The 18443-nt window shown below is 42.2% G+C and overlaps 1 long non-coding RNA gene across 6 annotated transcripts in view; it reads right to left on the bottom strand.

Annotated features, from left to right (window-relative positions):
• Positions 1-963: 963 nt before the first annotated feature.
• The window catches only part of LOC102396410, a 57804-nt gene continuing 40324 nt past the window's right edge, over positions 964-18443 (bottom strand). For 3 of the 6 annotated variants that reach the window (XR_006548519.2, XR_003106679.3, XR_003106678.3), the window contains one exon: positions 964-1022. This is a non-coding gene — a long non-coding RNA (uncharacterized LOC102396410). Of the gene's footprint in view, positions 1023-13458; positions 13506-13628; positions 13664-18443 lie in introns of those variants that run through there. The other 3 variants (XR_006548515.2, XR_006548516.2, XR_006548518.2) reach the window with 3 other exon arrangements.

Here is an 18443-nt window from a genome sequence, read left to right as displayed (position 1 = left end):
AGAACATGTTTCAACCTTTAAAAAGGAATTAAATTCTGATATATATTACAACATAGACAACCCTGGAAGACATTTGCTAAGTGAAATAAGTGTGACAAGAGAGGACAAATATTGTATGATTCCATTTATATGATGTACCTAGAATAAAATTTATAGTGACATGACCTAGAAGAGTCATTACCAGGGGCTGGGCAGGAAGGGAATGAGAAGTTATTGTTTACTGGATACAGAAGTTCAGTTTGAGAGAATGAAAAACTTCTGTAGATGGCTTGTGGTGATGATTGTACCACAACGCAACTGTATTTAATGCCACTGTACACATAAAATAGTCGAAATGGTAAATCTGTGCAATGTATATTTTATTGGAATAAAAACAAAGAAACAGTGGGATAATCATATTCTTTTCAATGACTGAGGTAAACACCATAAGGAATACTTCAAAGAGAGACTGCTTTTGGGAAGCATGAAAGGGGTGGGCATAGGGTCTTCTGCTTATCACTTTGTATAAGCCTTTTGTATAAGCCTTTGGTATGCTTTTTAAAAAACAAAAACTATATGCATCAAATAAAAACATTTTTAACTGAAAAAAGAGTGGAGGAGATCACTCAGGGTGAGGTTGAGGAAGTGGTGGAAGAAGAGACTGTTGTTGTTGTTCAATCTATAAGTCATGTCTGATTCTTTGAGACCTCATGGATCCCAGCACGCCAGGCTCCTCTATCCTCTGCTATCTCCCGGAGTTTGTCCAAGTTTATGCCCATTGAGTCGGTGTTGCCATCCAACCATTTCGTCCTCTGTCGTCCCCTTCTCCTCCTGCCTTCAATCTTTCCCAGCATCAGGGTCTTTTCCAGTGAGTTGGCTCTTCACATCAGGTGGCCAAAGTATTGAAGCTTGAGCTTCAGCTTCAGCATCAGTCCTTCCAATGCATATTCAGGGTTGATTTCCTTTAGGATTGACTGATTTGATCTCCTTGCAGTCCAAGGGAGTCTCAAGAGTCTTCTCCAGCACCACAAAAGAAGAGGTACCTTAGGATAAAAGTGGCAAGAAACAAAACCCCACTAAAATAAGGTAGTGAAAAGAGAGAGTCATTACAAGGATCCAGGGAGTCACGTGGAAATGTAGTGTGGCCAGCACCACAGCCCCTCACGGAGAGTCAGAACTCCCCTGGGTGCCCTGTCCCATGCTTCCTCTCCTCAGTCCCGTCTCCCTCCTGTTCCTCTCACCATGCTTCCCCCTCTGCTCCTCTGTCTGCTCCTCTGCACCCCTCTCTGTTTCAGGATCTCTTCCCTGTTTCTCGGGCAGAGTTGCCTTTATTTCTCACGCTGCCTCCTCTGCCCGGAAGTGTCTTCTAGTCACTCATCCACTCACACAATCACATCCATAGGGTCAGCCTCTGAGTCGGTGTGACCCCTCCCCCGAGTTCCCTGCCGTATGCTTCCTTTATCTCACTGCATTCTGGGGGAGAGAGAACGGACTCCCACAGGTACGGTATCCACCTGCCATTAGAGAGCCATCACTAGACCTATTGACTGTGCCGGGGGCTTTACCATCCCTTCCTGAGAGATGATGGGTTTGGGAAGTACTGCAGTAAAGGAGATGTAAGTTGGGTATGAACCCAAGATATAACTATTATTGATTAAGATCCTTGAGGGACAGAGGAGTAGAAGAATCCAGAGAAGAAAAGTCAGGAAAAAGTTTCAGGCAAACAAATAGAGTGAGAAATGATGCAGAGCAAGATCCTGTAAAATAAAGACTTAAAAGGTGCCTGTTGAGTTTGGCGCTGGGGTGAATGAAAAGGAAGGACTTAGAACATCAAATACAAACCATTCTTTCAAGAGGCTTGGCTGGCAAGGCTTGGAGGGCAGGGAGACATAGGTTGAAAAGATTTTTGCTTGTTTTTATTCAAACAAAACAGAGGTTTTGTTGCGGTTACAAGTACAGCAGGGTATAAGGGAAGAGCAGAGATTTGTAAAGAGATGGAGAGGTGACAAGGTGGGTGTTGAACTAGAGAAGGGATGAGTTATCCGCTGAGACAGGTAGAACAGCCTAAGAATTGCAGTAACATTTTACAGAAAACCCAAATGAAACTTTTGGCCAACCCAACAGAAGACAAGCAGGCCAAGGACAGTACCTAGTACCTAGGGGAATGCCAACACAACACAAACGAGGGCCAACTCCAGATCTGATGGTCCAGGGTGAATGTTTAGTTTGGGTATAGGTTTCCCTACCATCATACAGCTCTGTACCGCTCCTTAACCTAATTGGCTTTGTGCCCCAGGAGTGCCTAATAATAACTTTTACAAATTATCATTAGAAAGGAAAGTATGGAGCACTAAAATCATATATCACATTCCAGAAAGAGGACAGAAATGGGAATTATGGCCCACCTTCCCTCTCGGGGTCTCTGTTTCCCCACGGTGAAAGTGAAGGGCTGGGACTTCCCTGGTGGTCCAGTGGTTAAGACTCTGAGCTACCACTGCAGGGGGTCAATCCCTGGTAGGGGAACTGAGATCCCACATACTGAACAGTGAAAGTGAAAGCGAGTCGCTCAGTCGTGTCCCATTATTTGCGACCCCATGGACTATACAGTTCGTGGAATTCTCCAGGCCAGAATACTGGAGTAGGTAGCCTTTCCCTTCTCCAGGGGATCTTCCCAACCCAGGGATTGAACCCAGGTCTCCTGCATTGCAGGCAGTTTCTTTACCAACTGAGCTATGAGGGAAGAGTGGCAAAAACAAACAAACAAACAAAAAACACATAAACAAGTGAAGGGCTGGTCTCAGTTGTTTCTCTGGTTCCTCTGGCTGGAACACTCTGATTCTTTGACTTCTGGCTTATCTCTGCTTTTCTTGTAGCTGTATTAATATTCTCCTACATTCATACAAATGGGGGAAGCTGACCACATTCTTTTACAAGCTAATGATAACAGGGGAAGAAATCCAAGGAACCTGAACAATCACAAAATACGATCAGTAAAAGAAAAGGAGAGTCAAAAGGAAAAAAATGTGATTGGCTTCTTGCTACTAATGTCAGTGCCCAGCTGTGCAACAGTAAGGCTGTGTTCCCTGGAGATCAAATCAATGGCTCAAAAGTGGAAAACAAACCACATTTTTTCTCTGGTCAAATCAAGATTTTCTACTCCAATATAAAATAAAATTAAAAATAAGTAAAAATAAAGAATAACTAAAAAAAATCAAGACTTATTCCCTGTCCCTGCTAACTTTTGAGGAGATAGTGAATATGTTCCTCTCTCTGTAACATCCCTCACAGTTGTCATAAGCATTAAGAATATTTTAACATATATAAAAGAATATATGCTTAATTATTATTCTAACTCACTAACTATTCTCACCAAACTTTCAGAACTTCATGGGCAGGGGGAGATTAGACTAGGGACCGTATGCCCTGTCCACCTTCTTCCATGCTGCTTGCTTGCAACAATTTACCAGTGTCAACGCCTGGATTCCTCACTCCTATTATGAAGTTTAAAAATACTTTGAGTGGGATTACAAACAAAGATCATGCTGCCATTTCTACAAAAAGATGGTACAACTGATTTGTGTATACATCAGATCCTTTCAGTTCTTTTCCCAGGGTCAAGGATGGGATTATTCAGTCTTGTCTACACCCTCAACCCTCTTGTGACCAGATGGCTTTTAATTGTGTCCAGGTGGCCAGGAAGAGAGGTAAAAGTGGTGGTCAAGAAATTCCCTTGTTCATTTAGATCAGACCCAGGCCCATGAATCAATCACAGGTGCATGGACCCACATAGGAAGGTAGTTTAGCCAAATATTTCACCACAAGGCCTGTGTCACCTGCTCCACCAATGGGCCACATGTAGACACAGGCTGAGTCCCCCAACTTCAGTACTAAACATCATAGGCAAAGGCTCCAGTCTGGAGAATGGGTCAAGCTCTCAGTTTCTGCTTCAGTCTGTGAAGCTGAGTCAGTCCCCTGAGTAGCACATAGGGGACAGTACACTGCCTTCTGTTTCGTGTACCAGGGCAGGTAGAGGCAGGGAGGTGGTAATGGCTCAGCTGCCAGCCTTTTCAGCAGATGGTGTCACCACCATGAGATAATTAGTGCGCAGTCCCACAGTGGGGCTGGGTATAGAGAATGAACAACTGAAATTGAAAATCAGATGAACAGAAATGTAGGGGAGATTGTGGCCCAGCTGTAGATGTTCATGCCTCAACATGAAAAACTCCAATTGCATCAGCTCTAAAGACGCAGAGCTTTTTCCATCGGCATTTGGGTCTCAAACACTTAACTAGCTTCCTGTTGTTGAGTTGCTAAGTCATGTCTGACTCTTTGAGACCCCGTGGACTGTAGCCCGCCAGGCCCCTCTGTCCATGTGATTTCCCAGGCAAGAATGCTGGAGTGGGTTGCGATTTCAGTCTCCAGAAGATCTTCCTGACCCAGGGGTCGAACCTGCACCTTCTGCATTGGCAGGCGGATTCTTTACCACTGAGTCACCAGGGACGCCCAACTAGCTTCCTAGGTCTACTTTATTTCTGCTCTTTCTCAGAAAGCACTGTCTCTGCAATTCTTTCTTTGCAAAGGTTTGAACCATCTTGCAACTCAGTTCTCCTGCTCCCTGGGCAGCCCCTCAGCACACCTGCCTAGAGCCCTAGGTGCCATGGCCAGAAGCCCTTAGGAAGGAGCCTGCACTTGCCCCAGCACTTCCACCCTCTGCCTGTGTGCTGCTTTGCTTATTTAACCAAGGGCTGCCGTTGAATGTTACCAAGATGATAAACTGCGCTTTTGACTATTCCTTTGTTTTAAACATCCTTTTGATGCACTAAGAGCCACTTATATATACATAAAATAAGTGGCCCTCTGTTTTATGAACCGTTAGATTGAAAATGTGTCAGCTCAAGTGCAATCTACCAATTTACTGATTGTTGGTCTATGACTAATCAACAGAAATGAGCTGTGTTACTGGCAGATGTGCCAACAGTTACTTCATTAGTTGTACGTGTCTGTGTGGAGCAAGAGGTTGTAAAATAACAGTGGTGAAGAAGACCAAGGTCCCAGCTAACCCCAGGCTAAGGGGGCCCTGGCTTGCTAAATGGATGTGCAAGGGTCGTCCTACTGCCTTCAGTTCGGGGTAAGTCTGACCACTCGAGGCTGAGTGCCCTCCCTCACATGAAATGACTTGGTTTACCCTCCACCTAGAGTCTCTGATACTTGGCCATCGAGTTGCTTTTATTAATACAAGCAGGACTTTCAGAGTGACGTGCCTTTGGGGAGAAGGAGAAAAGACTATAAACACAAAAGAAAGGGAAACTGAATAAAAAAGGAAAGCCCTCCTGCAGTTGGAAGGTGGCTTCCTCCTTCACACTGGCTAAGTACACTGGATTCATAAACACTCTTATTGAATTGGGTTTCAGAGCTTCAACTTCATATTGACTTAGTCGATAGATAAGACAGAAGCAAACACAGCATCTAGCGATCTGACTCCAGAGTGGGGCCACCAGGGCATGACCTGGCTGTACTGAGGACACAGACAATGTTTGTTCTTAGCATGTCCCACTGCCTCTTTTGACACATTCTTCCCACCCCTTTTCAGCCCACTTCCCTGGGTCCCAGTGTCTTCTGCTGTTAATGCAAGTTCATGCATCTGATAGTGAGGTTAAACAAACTGAAAAGGTGGAGTTTGGAATAGGGAAAGGTTTACTGCAGGGCCATGCCAGGAGGTGGGTGGCTCCTGCACTAAAAAGCCTCGAGCTCTCTGAAGGGTTTCTACAAAGCATTTTTAAAAAGTCTGGTGGGGCAGGGGGTCGCCAGGTATGTGATCAACTCACACAGGATTCTCTGATGGCTAGGGAAGAGGATACTGTCACAGGGATTAAGTCCTTAGGCTCCGGGAGGCCTGGGGCTATGTGCTCCTGATCATCAAGTAGTTAACATTTTCAATTTTGTGGGGGGTTTTCACATCTGCGTGAAAAGGAGTACGTCAAGGCTGTATATTGTCACCCTGCTTATTTAACTGATATGCAGAGTACATCATGAGAAATGCTGGGCTGGAAAAAGTACAAGCTAGAATCAAGATTGCCGGGAGAAATATCAATAACCTCAGATATGCAGATGACATCACCCTTATGGCAGAAAGTGAAGAGGAACTAAAAGCCTCTTGATGAAGGTGAAAGAGGAGAGTGAAAAAGTTGGCCTAAAGCTCAACATTCAGAAAACTAAGATCATGTCATCTGGTCCCATCACTTCATGGAAAATAGATGGGGAAACAGTGGAAACAGTGTCAGGCTTTATTTTTTTGGGCTTCAAAATCACTGCAGATGATGATTGCAGCCATGAAATGAAAAGACACTTACTCCTTGGAAGGAAAGTTATGACCAACCTAGATAGCATATTGAAAAGCAGAGCCATTACTTTGCCAACAAAGGTCCGTCTAGCCAAAGCTATGGTTTTTCCAGTGGTCATGTATGGATGTGAGAGTTGGACTGTGAAGAAAGCTGAGCGCCAAAGAATTGATGCTTTTGAACTGTGGTGTTGGGGAAGACTTTGAGAGTCCTTTGGACTGCAAGGAGATCCAACCAGTCCATTCTAAAGGAGATCAGTTCTGGGTGTTCATTGGAAGGACTGATGCTAAAGCTGAAACTCCAGTACTTTGGCCACCTCATGCGAAGAGTTGACTCATTGGAAAAGACTCTGATGCTGGCAAGGATTGGGGGCAGGAGGAGAAGGGGACGACAGAGGATGAGATGGCTGGATGGCATCACTGACTCGATGGACATGAGTCTGAGTGAACTCCGGGAATTGGTGTTGGACAGGGAGGCCTGGCGTGCTGTGATTCATGGGGTCGCAAAGAATTGGACACGACTGAGTGACTGAACTGAACTGAACTTTCACATCTGCAAAACAACTGAGGAAATCTGCATCAAATCCTATCATCTAGGTACTTCAGAGAGGACTAAAGCAGAGGACATGAGGGAAGAGCTCTCCTGGGAAGGCCTCATAAAGTCCTGCTTGTTACACCACTGCCACTTGGCCTTGTAGAGTCATCTGACCTCACCTCTAATTTAAGCCGGGGTGCCAGGCCTTAGCACTGAGCTCCACTCCAAATCTGGCCTCTGCCTCAGATCAGAAGGTTTTGTTTCAGCCCTTCAGGGCCCAACTTCATAACGGGATATCCTCCTATGTGACATGTTTGCATTTTTTAAAGAGAGGTCTTCTGGAACTCCTTAGCCTAAATGAGTGATTCTAATGGTAGAAGTTTCTGCTATGACAAATCTTTAGTAAAAGACATTTGGGGTTCCTCAGGAGGGCAGTTCAAGAATTCCTTAAAATGTCACCTTAGGGACTTCCCTGGCAGTCTAGTGGTTGAGACGCCATGATTTCGCTGCAGGGGATGTGGGTGCCATCAGGGGGTATGGGTGCGATCCGTGGATGGGTGGTGGTGGGGATGTTACTTTCTAGACAATTGTACTCATTCTTCTGTGTGAAGCTGGCTCTAAAATCAACAGGAAGGCTCCTGGGCAGGAGGCATATGTCTAGAAGTCCAGTGGCCACTGCTGTCCTGGTAGGTTTCTCAGGTGGTGACAGAAGTGGTTTGAGAACAGTTCAGGCAGTCAGGGGTGCTGCTTGCTGGTTTTAGAACTCTATGATGCTTGTTTAGAAATTATCTACTTCTTGCCTGCTTTTTTTATCAGCAGAAACAGATGAAGAACTGGATAAGAAAAACCTTAGTAACTGTCAGTCATTTTACCAAAGGGGATTTCATTGCATATAGATTATACTGTTGCTACACTACTACAAAGCCTGCTTAGAAAACTAATTAATGAAATTGGGGAGTAATTCTTAAGTAAAAAAGGATCTTAAATGAACTACTGATAGATACACCAATGTGATGGATCCTGAAGACATGATGCTGAGAGAAGCCAGTTTTAAAGTTCTCTACTGTATGATTCCATTTCTATGACTTTCTCAAAGAGAGAAAACTACAGTGATGGGAAACACATCAGTGGTTGCCAGGGTTTGGGGGGGTGTAACTACAAAGGGGCAGCATGAGGGAGTTTGGGGGGAATTCTGATATAGGGTTTCCCTGGTGGCTCAGATAGTAAAGAATCTGCCTGCAATGCAGGAGACCCAGGTTCGATCCTTGGGTCAGGAAGATCCCATGGAGAAGTGAATGGTTACCCACTCCAGTATTCTTGCCTCAGAACCTAAAACCTTATGGAAGGTCAAGGTTTTTAACCTGGCCAATTTAGTAATTTAGATATTAAATCATAAAACCAAAGCAAACTTCCAAATGATCTCTTTTGCAGACAAAAAATTGTGAGGACATTAAAAAAAAAAAAAAGCCAACGTTGACAAGATTAAATTTGAGTCACTAAAGAAAAAAAAAACTAATATTAAGGGGAAATGTGCTTTCCCCATTGTTTGTTTAGTCCTCTGTGAAATCAAGTTTCTCTTTGATCAAAGCAAGTGATAAGTTCAAGATGTTCCAGGTCTGAAGAACAAGCAGGAAAAGAGCTTTTAGGAAAAGATCATAAAAACCCTCTAAGCTCCTCTTAAGGAAGATGTTGAATCTTAAGGTGGTGCATCCGTTTGGAGCCCTTGGCCGAGCAATGGAATGGGGTTTGCAGCCAATCGTCCACAGCCTCTCATTCCCCCTCAGAGTTTCTCAATGGTCTGAGCCTTCTGCTTGCCCAGGGTTAGGGGTGACAGCTATTCACTATACAGACTTAACAGGCCCATTCAGATCTCAGACATTGACTGTATGAAGAACGATCAGGCTGGTGATTCCTGTTTTGGAAGGGCTAGGGTGTGGAGAGGTTAGAGATACCCTATTTTGATTTTCTAGTGTGGTTCTCCGAGATGAAGATTTATATAGAAAATGTTTGTTATTTCATGAAAGTGATTTTCAATTACATTTGGTCATTGAGAATTTCGAGAAAGTGAACAATACCTCTTTAGATTATTACAGGCTCCCAAAGGGACTGTATCCCCAAGTTGGGGGAGTTACTGTTCTTCATAACTATCTACTCTGTAGTCAGATGGCCAACTAGTTTCATGCCCGCAAATGAGCCAGATTTCATAGTTCAGCTTCTGGCAAAATATTCAAGGCCCCAATTGTTTTTTTTTTTTTAAATTGAACTTTGTATTTTGAGATCATTGTAGAGTCACATGCAATTGTAAGAAATCATGCAGTGATATGCCATGCATACTTTACCCAGTTTCCCAAAGTGGGAACATTTTATAAAACTGTAGTACAATACCACAACCATGGCACCAATACTGCCCATGAACCATTGATCCTGCCTAGATATCCCCAGCTTTACCTGTAATCATTTGTTTGTATATGTCTGTGGATTGAGTTGTTTGCAATTCTATCACATGTGTAGGTTCATGAATCAACCAATAAGAGCAGAACTGTACGATCACAAGGATCCTTCCAGCTGTTCCCTATGCATTCATACTTACCTTCTATCTGCCCCATTTTCTAACCCCTGTGGCACCCACTAACTGTCCTCCATCACTGTACAGTTTGTCATTTCATTAGTATCATATAAACAATCATACAGTATATAACTCTTTAAGACGTATTTTTCTCACTCAGGAGGATTCCTGGGAGAGTCATCCAAGTTATTACATGAACGGATACCCTATTTCTTTTTATTGCTGAGTAGTATTCCATGGCACATATGTCCTACAGTTTATTTAAACATTAATATGTTGAAGAATACACATATGAATGATCCAGTTTCTCTGCATCCTCTCCAGCATTTGGTGTCAATATTTTTTATTTTAGCTGTTCTGATAGGTGTGTCAAAGCTACGGTTTTTCCAGTGGTCATGTATGGATGTGAGAGTTGGACTGTGAAGAAAGCTGAGCATTGAAGAATTGATGCTTTTGAATTGTGGTGTTGGAGAAGACTCTTTTTTTTTTTTTTAATTAATTTATTTATTTATTTTTCTTTTTTTTAAATTTTATTTTATTTTTAGACTTTACATAACTGTATTAGTTTTGCCAAATATCAAAATGAATCTGCCACAGGTATACATGTGTTCCCCTTGAGAGTCCCTTGGAGTGCAAGGAGATCCAACCAGTCCATTCTGAAGGAGATCAGCCCTGGGATTTCTTTGGAGGGAATGATGCTAAAGCTGAAACTCCAGTACTTTGGCCACCTCATGCGAAGAGTTGACTCATTGGAAAAGACCCTGATGCTGGGAGGGATTGGGGGCAGGAGGAGAAGGGGATGACAGAGGATGAGATGGTTGGATGGCATCACTGACTCAATGGACATGAGTTTGAGCAAGCTTTGGGAATTGGTGATGGACAGGGAAGCCTGGCATGCTGCAGTCCATGGGATCGCAAAGAGTCGGACACGACTGAGTAACTGAACTGAACTGATAGGTGTGTAGTAATATCAGACTATGGCTGTGATTTGCACTTTCCTTATGACTAATGATGTTGAATATCTTTTCATGTGTTATGTGTCATCTGTATATCCTCTTTAGTGAAAAGTTTGTTTATATCTTCTGCCCATTTTCTAACAGAATTGAGTTTTGAGAGTTCTTTATATATTCTGGATAAAAATCCTTTTCACAGATGTATAGAACAGTCTTTTGGACTCTGTGGGAGAGGGCGAGGGTGGGATGGTTTGGGAGAATGGCATTGAAACATGTATATTATCATATGTGAAACGGATCGCCAGTCCAGGTTTGATGCATGATACAGGGTGCTCGGGGCTGGTGCACTGGGATGACCCAGAGGGATGGGATGGGGAGGGAGGTGGGAGGGGGGTTCAGGATGGGGAACACATGTGCACCCGTGGCAGATTCATGTCAATGTATGGCAAAACCAATACAATATTGTAATTAGCCTCCAAAAAATAAATAAAGAAATAAAATAATTTTCAGATATGTACTTTGCAAATAATTTCTCTAGTTTGTAGCTCATATTAATAGGATCTTTCATAGAACAAACTTCATTATTTTGATGAAATATGATTAATAGTTTTTCCTTTTATGGATCATGTTTGTGGTATCGCGTCTAAGAACACTTTGTTGAGCCCTAGACCATGAAGATTTTCTCCTGTGGCTTTTGTTCTACAAGTTTCATAGTTTTACACTTTAAGTCTGTGATCCATGTTGAATTAGTCTTTATATACAGTGTGATATTTAGGTCAAAATTCACTTATTTTGCCCATGGATGTCAATTGCTCCTGCACTATTTGTTTAAAAGGCTATCCCTCCTCCACTGAACTGATTTGATAACTTTCAAAAATCAATTGAACAAATTAGTGTGGGTGTGTTTCTGGGTTCTCTATTCTGTTCCATTTATCTGTGTTATCATACTGGATTAATTACTGTAGCTATATTGTAAGCCTTTACATTGGTTTATGCTTTATAAAAGTTTGCTCTTTATAAAAATCATTTTTAGCTACTCTAGGTCCTTTGCTATTTCATATAATTTGGCGGGGGGTGTTGCACAGAGTGGCTTGTGGGATCTCAGTACCCTGGTCAGGTACTGAACCCAGGTCACAGCAGTAAAAGCACGGAATCCTAACCACTAGGCAATCAGGGAATTTCTTCCATATAAATTTTATAATAAGCCTATCTCTGTCTACAAAAATCCTTGCTGGGGTTCTGATAGAGATTTCATTAACCTATAAATCAATCTGGGGAGAACTGACATCTTTAGTATGTTGAATCTTCCAGTCCATGAACACAGTCAATCTCAAGTTCTTTCATTAGTGTTTTGTAATTTTCAGCATACAAATCCTATACCTGCTTTGTTAAGTTTATACCTAAATATTGATATTTCATTGTCTTTGGAGCAATTGTAAATGGTGTTATTTTAGATTTCCAGTTACTATATAGAAATGCAACTGATTTTTGTGTTGATTTTATATCATATGGACTTGCTGAGTTCAATTTTTAGTTCTAGAAGGTTTTTTTTTTTTTAAAGATTTCTTGTGATTTGTTGTGTAGATGATCAAATTTTCTGCAAGACAGTTTTCCTTGATTATTTCTAATCTGTATTTTTTAAATTTCTTTTTCTTATCTTATTATACTGTCCAGAACTTCCAGCACAATGTTGACTAGAAATGATAAGAACAGACATGCTTCCCTCGTTCCAATCTTAAGAGGGAAAGCATTCAGTCTTTCACCATTAAGTATAATGTTCTTTATGAACTTAAGGAAGTTCCCCTCTACTCCTAGTATACTGAGGGTTTTTATCATGAATAAGTGTTGAATTTTATCAAATGTGTTTTTCTTTGCTAATTGATATGGGCATATGGATGGGGCTTCCCTGGTGGCTCAGGAGGTAAAGAATCCTCCTGCAATGCAGGAGACCTGGGTTCAATCCCTGGTTCAGGAAGATGCCCTGGAGAAGGGAAGGGCAACCCACTCCAGTATTCTTGCCTGGAGAATATGACAGAGGAGCCTGGTGGGCTACAGTTCATGGGGTCGTAAAGAGTCAGATATATATGGTAGCCTATGTTGACTGATTTTTTTCAAGTTTTTATATGTTGATTTTAAAAATATTGAACCAGATTTGCATACCTTGATAAATCTCACTTGGTTGTGGTGTATAATTCTTTTATACATTGTTGGTTTCATTTTGCTAATGTTTTGTTGAACATTTTTCTAAGTTCATGAGATATTTGTCTATAGCTTTCTCCTTTTCTGCACTGTCTTTGATGTTAGTATGCTTCTGGGACTCTGATATGGATCTCTTGCAATTTCCCACAGGTTTCAGAGGCTCTATTTTTTTTCCAGTCTATTTTTTTCTGTGTTGCTCAGATTGAGTAAATTCTATTGGTGTATCCTCAAGTTCACTGATTCTATCCTTTGTCATCTCCACTACACTATTGAACTTAACCAGCAAGTTTTTAATTTCTGCTATTGTATTCTTCAGTTTTATAATTGCTGTTTCTTTTTTATAACTTGTTGTTGCTTTGCTCTGACTCCTATTTTTTTTCCCTTCATTTTTTGGAAGAGACATGGCAATTGCTTATTGAAGCATTTTTGTGGTGCTGCATTAAAATCCTTGTCAGATAATTCTCAGTATGGTACTGGCATAAAAACAGAAATATAGACCAATGGAACAAGATAGAAAGCCCAGAAATAAACCCATGCACCTATGGGTACCTTATTTTTGACAAAGGAGGCAAGAATATACAATGGGCCAGAGACAGCCTCTTCAATAAATGGTCCTGGGAAAACTGGACAGCTACATGTAAAAGAATGAAATTAGAATACTTCCTAACAGCACACACAAAGATAAACTCAAGATGGATTAAAGACCTAAATGTAACACCAGAAACTATAAAACTCTTAGAGGAAAACAGGCAGAACACTCGATGACATAAATCAAAGCAAGATCCTCTATGACTCACCTCCTGCTGCTGCTGCTGCTGCTGCTAAGTCGCTTCAGTCGTGTCCGACTCTGTGTGACCCCATAGACAGCAGACCACAAGGTTCCCCCGTCCCTGGGATTCTCCAGGCAAGAACACTGGAGTGGGTTGCCATTTCCTTCTCCAATGCATGAAAAGGAAAAGTGAAAGTGAAGTTGCTCAGTCATGTCTGACTCCTAGCGACCCCATAAACTGCAGCCTACAAGGCTCCTCTGTCCATGGGATTTTCCAGGCAAGAGTACTGGAGTAGGGTGCCATTGCCTTCTCCAGACCCATCTCCTAGAGTAATGGAAATAAAAACAAAAGTAAACAAGTGGGACCTGATGAAACTTAAAAGCTTTTGCACAGCAAAGGAAACTATAAGCAAGGTGAAAAGACAACCCTTAGAATGGGAGAAAATAATAGCTAATGAAACAACTGACAAAGGATTAATTTCCAAAATATACAAGCAGCTCGTACAACTCAATACCAGAAAAACAAACAACCCAATCAAAAAGTGGGAAAAAGACCTAAACAGACATCTCTCCAAAGAAGACATACAGATGTCTAACAAACACATGAAAAGATGCTTTACATCACTCATTATTAGAGAAATGCAAATCAAAACTATAATGAGATATCACCTCACACTGGTCAGAATGGCCATCATCAAAATGTCTACAAACAATAAATGCTGGAGAGGGTGTGGAGGAAAGGGACCCCTCTTGCACTGTTGGTGGAAATGTAAATTGACACAGCCACTATGGAAGATGGTATAGGAATAAACTAGGAATAAAACCACCATATGACCCAGCAATCCCACGGCTAGGCATATACCCCGAGGAAACCAAAATTGAAAAAGACACATGTATCCCATTGTTCACTGCAGCACTATTTACAATAGCTACAACATGGAAGCAACCTGGATGTCCATCGACAGATGAATGGATAAAGAAGTTGTGGTATATATACACAATGGAATATTACTCAGAAATAAAAAGGAATGCATTTGAGTCAGTTCTAATGAGGTGGATGAAGCTAGACCTATTATACAGTGAAGTGAGTCAGAAAGAGAAAGATAAATATTGTATTCTAACACACATATACAGAATCTAGAAAAACGGTACTGAAGAATTTATTTACAGGGCAGCAATGGAGAAAGAGACATAGAGAATAGACTTACAGACATGGGGAGAGGTGGAGAAGTCAATGGCACCCCACTCCAGTACTCTTGCCTGGAAAATCCCATGGACGCAGGAGCCTGGTAGGCTGCAGTCCATGGGGTCTTGAAGAGTCAGACATGACTGAGCGACTTCACTTTCACTTTTCACTTTCATGCATTGGAGAAGGAAATGGCAACCCACTCCAGTGTTCTTGCCTGGAGAATCCCAGGGATGGGGGAGCCTGGTGGGTTGCCTCTATGGGGTCACACAGAGTCGGACATAACTGAAGTGACTTAGCAGCAGACTTAGCAGCATGGGGAGAGGGGAGGGGAGGGTGAGATTATGGAAAGAGTAACATGGAAACTTATATTGCTGCTGCTGCTAAGTTGCTTCGGTCGTGTCTGACTCTGTGCGACCCCATAGATGGCAGGCCACCAGGCTCCCCCATCCCTGGGATTCTCCAGGCAAGAGTACTGGAGTGGGGTGCCATTTCCTTCTCCAAGGCATGAAAGTGAAAAGGGAAAGTGAAGTCGCTCAGTCGTGTCCGACTCCTAGCGACCCCATGGACTGTAGCCTACCAGGCTCCTCCGTCCATGGGATTTTCCAGGCAAGAATACTGGAGTGGGGTGCCATACATATGTAAAATAGATAGCCAAAGGGAATTTGCTGTATGGCTCAGGAAACTCAAACAGGGGCTCTGTATCAACCTAGAGGGGTGGGATGGGGAGGGAGATGGGAGGTTTCAAAAGGGAGGGGACATATGTATACCTATGGCTTATTCATGTTGAGGTTTGACAGAAAACAACAAAATTCTGTAAAGCAATTATCATTCAGTAAAAAAATAAAAAATAAATCCTTGTCAGATAATTCTAACATCTGATTCATCTTGGTAGTGATGTCAGTTGATTGTCTTTTCTCACTCTAGTTGTGATTCTCTCGTTCTTGGTATGATAGGTGATTTTTCATTGTATTCTGGACATTTGGCTCCTATGTTAGGAGACAATTTAAATCTTTTATTTTAGTGGACAATGTTTAGTTTTAGCACACAATTCTTAGCCTACTTTGTAGGCTGTGGTTTCAATAATTTACTTTTCAGAGCCTCTGTGGTGCAATTTTGTTCGGCTTGGTTAACATGGTGCTGACGGGGACCTCACTGGTCCCTGCTGGTGCTGCCTGAGGGAGCAGAAGATGCTTCACCAGGCTGCGCTGCCTCATGTCTCTATGTGGAGGAGGTGAGTCTCTAGTCTTTAAAAACAGCACATCTTACCTGGCTTTGCTTATTCTGGTGGCAACTCCCCCACCCCTTGCCAGTGCTGTATGCCTGGTATATCTTTTGGGGAGAAGGGAATCCTTAATATCATAAGGACAAAAGGCTTCCTGAGCCAGACTGCTTGTTCCAATAGGATTTCCCCTTGATGGTGCCCTGTTTGCACAGTATCTTTTTGAGGGCTAGGGGAGTCTCTGGCCTGGTGGGAAAGGAAAGCACGTCTCCTGACTGCTTATTGTCAGTGGGGCTCCCTGCTACATTTCCTTGCTGGAGTTGCCATGCTCACTTGGTATTGTCAGCAGGACTCCCATTCAATCCAGAGGAGCCTACCTGAGCAACCATCTGTTGCTAGGTTGGGAGCTGGGAAATGCTGGGCCTGTGTTGCCTTCTGTTGGGTGGTAAGTCATAAGGCTACCATGGTGTTTCTCCAGTCCTGGAATTCCCAGCCACTATGCCTTCCTCTTTACCTCTTTTAGAATTCTCCTTTGGTTGCCTCTTGAATTATTTCTAGGATTCATAATTATACTCAGCTGAGAGGAATAGGGAGCAATGAGTCTACGCCATCTTGTCCAGACTGAAAGTAGAAGTCCAATTTCACATTGGTTTCTGCTTCTGCTTCTCCTAGGAATGACTCCGGCTTTCATCTGCCACCCTTCTCTTGGTAAAGAGATGCTCAGGAGGCTTTGCTTTGGGTAATATAACAAGTTCTCAGTTCAGGAGGGTTTTTTCTGTTTATGTCTGTGGTCTGTTTGTTTTTTAGAAGAAAGGCTGGCAGAGACCAGCCCTGAAGCAGCAGCTGTGTTACCATGCGGAAACACTCTTGATTGGAGGCTGAGTCAGCTGTGGATCTGTCTGGCCTATATGACACTCTAGTGGCCCTGTACTCACAGGATCGTATTTTGAGGAGTCAGAACAACCAAAATTTGGCATTAATATTTCCAGACAGGATGTAGGCAGAAAATCAGAAAATAAGATTTTAAAATATTCTCCTTTCTCTGCAGAAAACCTTGGCATATCAGTGTGCAGCATACTCTGTGCAGCACTGATCTTCAAGGAAAACAAGAGGCCACTGGAGAAGACTGCCTGTTCCAGTACCCTGAATCGTGACCCCCAGAGATGTCCACGCCCTAATCCTTGGGATCTGTGAAGATGTTACCTTACATGGACTTTGCAGGTGTGATTAAGTTAAGGATTTAAGATGGGGACATTATCCTGGATTATCCAGGTGGGCCTAATCTAATTACAGAGTCCACATAAGGGAGAAACAGCAGGGTTAGACTTAGCGAAGGCAATGTGAAGCAGGGGTCAGACACCGAGAGAGAGGTTTGAAGATGCTATGTGCTGGCTTTGAAGATGGAAGAAGGGGCCATGAGCCAAGGAATGCCCGTGGCTTCTGGAAGCTGAAAAATGGATGATTTTAGACTTCTAATGTCCAGAAGTATAAGATAATACATTTATGTTGTTTTAAGCCATGAAGTTTGTGGTAATTTATTATAGTAGCAACAGGAAGTAATACACTGACAGAGGGCAAGGAAGGGTCATGATGGGGGTGGAAGGTCAAAGAGTACTGTAGAGTAGTAGGAACATGGCTGCTGTTTAAATGTTTGCTGCACAAGTTCCATGTTTAAAACTCCAGTCTGAGAGGAGACTGATTCAAAGTCTAGACCACGGCTGAAAATTAGAACTTTTTATGATGATGGGAAGGTTCTGTATCTGCACTTTCCAATACAATAGCCATTATTAGGCACATGTGACTACTGAGAACCTGAAATGTGGCTAGGGCTAATGAGGAAATGAATTTTTAATCTGATTTACTTAATTAAATTTAAATTTCAAAAGTTTCATGTAGCTAGTGGCTGCTTGTATTGGACTAAGCAGGTCTCTACCATTAAAAAGAGCGTGGATAAGGTAAATACAAACTTATTCATTCAATTCTTCAATGCTAGAAAACTAGCTTGCCAAAAACAGCTTGTATCAAATTAAAGAAGCACCAACACTTCTCTGGAGATCAGATTTCTCATAACCTCTGCCATAATACAAGCACAAACCTAGAAGAGGAAAAAACATCTAAACAGCCTGCCAAACTGCTATCATAAAATCCATGAACTTCACAGGAGATATATGAGGTCAGCCCTTGGTGAAACATCTGTACATTAGAAGAACCTAGAATACACTGGTCTCAGCCTCTGACACCAAAAAGAGTAAAGCTGGAAACTAAACAAGATAGAATTTCAAAAGCACAGAAATCTGGGACCCATTTAATAGGGAAAGACATATTACTACGTGCCTCAGAGGTCCAGGGCAAAAGCAGGTGGTCATAATGGCGACTCTGAGTCACAAAGCAAGGTTATATTATGTTCTGAGCCATCTGTTTAAGAAGGCAAACAGTGAATGATGCAATTAAAAAAAGAAAGAAAACCTTAACAAAGAAAATGGGTAAATGCAAAATAAAACAAAAAACTATGTTTCCAGTGTCATGCAAAACCCCTACTTTTTTTCTTAAACTTTTTATTTTGTACTGGAGTATAGCTGATTAACAACATTGTGATAGTTTCGGGTGAGTGCCAAAGGGACTCAGCCATACATATACATGTATCCATTCTCTTCCAAACCCCTCTCCCATCCAGGATGCCACAGAATACTGAGCAGA

This window comes from Bubalus bubalis, chromosome X, assembly GCF_019923935.1.
Source record: "Bubalus bubalis isolate 160015118507 breed Murrah chromosome X, NDDB_SH_1, whole genome shotgun sequence".
NCBI lineage: Eukaryota > Metazoa > Chordata > Mammalia > Artiodactyla > Bovidae > Bubalus > Bubalus bubalis.
The sequence above is the reverse complement of the archived record's forward strand: the minus strand, read 5'-3'. Positions and strand labels throughout refer to the sequence as shown.